Raw genomic sequence first — 4651 nt, 5'->3', positions numbered from 1 at the left:
GCGAGGCCAGAACTAGGAAGATTTTACAGTTTAATACGTGGTTAAGGAGTTAGTGTAGGAGGGAATTCATGCGATTTTTCGATCATTGGCCTACCTTCCGCGAAATGTAGGTCCTGTATAGAGGGGCGTCTTGCACCTGAATTGGAGGGGTACTAATATCCTAGCCGGAAGATTTGTTAATGCTGTACAGTGGGGTTTAATCTCGAGTTGCAGTGGTATGGGAACCAATGTGCCAGAACAGTTAGTGGGGAAGCTGTGGACCAGATGTTTGTAAGACCTCAGATAAGCTTAGGAATGAAAAGGATCTGCACGGTGCGACTGGTGTCCTAAGCTGCGTATATTTCAATGCCAGTAGTATCGCAAGAAAGGCGGATGATAGTGCTGAAGATGAGGTAGCTGGTTAACAAACGGAGGTCATATGCAGTGAGGAGAGACAGTCAACAAGACGAGTTGCAACGTAAGTAGCGGACAAAATCGAAATGGTGAATACAGGACCGAATGTGCTGATTATATGGAATAAGGAAGATGAACTAGCAGCACTGTTTGAGATTGGCAGGGTTGATGTTGTAGGCATCACTGACTCATGGCTGAACGATTACAGCTCGGAGATTAACGTCCAAGAACACAGGTTGCTTCGAAAGTATAGGCAGGAGGGTGAAGGGAGGGGCACTGCTCTGTTGGTAAAACATGGAATCAAATTATTAGAAGGAGGTGACACAGAGTTAGAAGGTGCTGAATCATTGTGGATAGAGCTAAAGGTCTGCAAGGGGAAAAGACCCTGATGAGAACTGCATCCAGACCCTCTGACAGTAGCAATGGTGCGGCCTACAAATTATAACAGGAGATAGAAAACGCATGCCAAAAGAGTAATATTACAATATTCATGAGGGGCTTCAATATGCAGGTAGATTGGGAAAATCAGGTTGGTGCTGGATTAGAAGAGGGAGAATTTCCAGAGAGCCACCGAGATGGCGTTTTAGAGCAGCTCGTAGTTGAATCCACTCCACAAGCAGCTTTCTGGTTTCGGTGTTGTGCAATGAATCAGTATGGATTAGAGATCTTAAGGTAAAAGAACCCTTTGGACATGTGATGATAATTTGATCGAATTCACTCTGAAGCTTGAGAAGGAGAAGTTAAAGACAGTTTTATCAATATTTAAGTGGAATAAAGGTAAATACAGAGTCATGAGAATTGATTGGAAAAATAACACTGGCAGGAATTACGGCAGAGCAGCAATAACTGGAATTTCTGGAAGCAAGTAGGAAGGCATCGGATATATACATCCAAACATGAATGAAGTATTCTAAAGGAAAGACGACACATCCACACAACAGATACAAAGCCAACATAAAAGCCAAATGAATGGCATATAATAGAGCAAACAATTAGTGTGAAGAGGATTAGGAAAACAACAGAAAGCAACATAAAAAGTCATTAAGAAGGTAAAGTTGGAACACGAAAGCAAGCCTGCAAATAACATTAAAGTGGATACCAAACGTTTCTTCAGATACATGAAGTGTAAAAGAGAGGTGAGAGTGGATATTGGACCGCTGGAGGCACTTGGAGGCACATGATAAAAAAGGACGTAGTTAGCATTCTCTCCTCAAGGGAAAATCCTGTCTGACAAATTTGTTGGAATTCTTTGAAGAAATAACAAGCAGGATAGATAAAGGATAATCGTTTGATGTTCTGTACATGGAGTTTCAGAAGGCCTCTGACAAGGCGCCACACATGATGCTACTTAGCAAGTTATGAGCCCATGTGTGGACCAGGAAAGGTTCTAGCATGGTTAAAACAGTGGCCCATCGGCAGCAGGCAAATGCTGGGAGCCTCTGCTGACTGGCTGCTGGTGATTACTAGTGTTCAACAGGGTTCTGTGTTGGGACCGATCTTTTTTTACTTTATATGTCAATGAAATTCATGGTTTGCTGCAAAGTTTGCGGACGATATGAAGATAGCTGAAGGGACAGGTAACTTTGATGAAGCAGAGAGGTGACAGAAGGACCAAGATAGATTTGGAGCGTAATCAGACAAATGTCAGATGGAGTACAGTGCTGGCAAGTGTATGGTGATGTACTTTTGTCGAAGAAACGAAAGAGTTGACTATTTTCTAAGTGAAGAAAAAATACAAAATCTGAGGTGCAAAGGGGCTTCAGAGTCCTTGTGCAGGATTCCCGTAGGGTTAGTTTGCAGTTTAAGTCTGTGGTGAAGAAGGCAAATGCAATGTTAGCATTCATTTCAATCAGAATAGAGTATAAAAGCAAGAATGTAATGTTGAAACTTTTAAAGCACTGGTGAGTACTTACTTGGAGTATTGTGAATAGTTTTGGACCCCTTATCTGAGATAGTAGATGCTGAAACTGGAAAGAGTTCAAAGTAAGATTACGAGATGATTCCAGGATGGAATGATTTGTCATATGAAGAGCGTTTGATGATTCCGGGCCTGTATTTACTTGAATTTAGAAGAATGAGGGGTGACTTCATTTACACATATCAAATGGTGAAAGGCCTTGATAGAGTGGACGTGGAGAGGATGTTTCCAATGGTGGGAGTGTCTAAGAGCAGAGGACACGTCTTAGAATAGAAGGGAGTCTTTTTAGAATGGAGATGAGGAGGAATTTCTTTAGCCAGAAAATCCTACATCAGTAGAATTCTTCGCCACAGGCAGCTGTGGAGGTCAATGTTTTAGGTGTATAAAGGCAGAGGTTGATAGATTCTTGATTGGTCAGGGCATGTAGGGATATGGGGAAAGCTAGAGATTGTGTCTGAGAGGGAAATTGTATCTGTCATAATGAAATAGTGGAGCAGACTAGATGTGCGAAATGGTCTTATAACTTATGGTCTTATGGTCTTATGATCTTATCGCTTGGACTCATCTATCACCTGCCATCTTCTGTCGCCCCCCTCCTCCATTTTCTCATTTTGGTTTTTGTCCTCTTCCTTTCCAGTCCCGAGGAAGGTTTGTCTGTTTATTTCCCTCTGCAGATGCTGCCTGACTTGCTGAGGTCCTCCGGGATACTCTGTATGCTACGTACTTCAGTCAGCATGATTCTCAATCAAACAAATCACATATTAGCGCGTTTATAAGCAAATGCAGTTTGTCTGCGAATACTGTAAATACTGCCTTCCAAAACTTGTTTGAAAAATTAAAATTCTCATTGTATTGGTAAAATGCAAGCATCTTAAGTATTGTCAAAGCTGCAAATTGCAACATTATGAAATAAAATGCACCGCATCAGTTCTAAATTAAATTCTGTGTTTCGCTGTCTGATATCCAATTGACAGATCGTGGACCAAATTCTGATATACGATAGTGATTACAAATTATAAGAAGAATATTTAAAAGGTGTTAATGTAATCCACTATTTTCAGATTAAGAGCACTGGTAGATTTCATTGGTTCTAACCCATGGATAAGCAGAATATGATAGATCATTATGGCAATGGACTTAACAATATAAAGTGCTAGGTATTCAACGAGGCAAAATATAGCAATGCATATACAGAGAAAATATTTACTTCCTAATCTGGTCTCTCTGGCTTTCTAGATTCTGATATGGCTCATATGTGTAATGGGGGACCTGTAGAATATGTCACGGGTGGGATTGGTGGTGTCTGATGGAGAGTGTGAAATGGGGAGTTTTCCTCGCTTTGGTCCTTGACTTCTTTCTTTTTTTCTGACGAAGGGACTCAAAGTACTCAGCGACACTATAAATCATGGCAACACAATTGTGACTTTGCATTGTCAAGAGTGAAGAATATGAAGAAAATGGATGAATGAGCATCAGAATCGACAAAGCAGAAGAGTGCAAAGGTATGAACAAGGTTTCAATGTAAGGACACAAAATGCCGACATCTTTCAATCGATACGAGATCTTTCTTCAGAAAGACGCAATGGAAATTAGCTTCCAGTTTCAGTTTTTGTTCCTGTTATAAGGCATATTAACCGATTTGGTACCGCCCTATCAAACCAGTTCCTTTTTTTTTCTCTATGTATTTACCACCACTGGCCATATTTCCCAGGTTTGACGAAAAAAAACATTTGCTTCTCCTTCTACAGTTGTTAGCCTCCCTGTCACTATTTTCTCTCTTTGTTTCATTTTCTGTCATCTACAGCTTTAAAAAAAACACAAAACCTTTTAACGTTTTAATGTGCCATTTTACAACTAGGGCCAAGTCGGGACGATGCGTAAACATTCTGAAATGAACTGGATAAATTGAGCACCATCTTAATGCACATACTTTTGCATTCCCGAGGTTTACCTCCACGGAAGCAGAACCTCGACTGTGCCATTATTTTCGCATAGGAGCTAAAAATAAACTGTTCCCTCCAAAGAAGAAATTAAAATGCAGCGTTATTTCTTTCCGAGGCTTCACATAAGATAATTATATTGTTTGAGTTAAATTAGACTTGAAAATACTGTGTGCTTCTCAGGCACAGTGGACGCCTTTGAAAATATATCAGTCGGTTAAAACGTGCCACCTTCTGCATTCGGGGGCATTGTTTTAATGACAGTCAATTTGAAATAAAATATAATTGTATTTGAGGTTAAAAAGTTAAAGTAAATTCGCTAACATATATAGAGAATTTGAATCAGAACTGAAAATTAGTTTAACATCTTCTGCTGCGGTTAAGAGGCTTGTTTCATCAG

The sequence above is a fragment of the Mobula birostris genome, chromosome 7 (assembly GCF_030028105.1).
Source record: "Mobula birostris isolate sMobBir1 chromosome 7, sMobBir1.hap1, whole genome shotgun sequence".
Lineage (NCBI taxonomy): Eukaryota > Metazoa > Chordata > Chondrichthyes > Myliobatiformes > Myliobatidae > Mobula > Mobula birostris.
Note: the sequence above shows the minus strand (reverse complement) of the source record.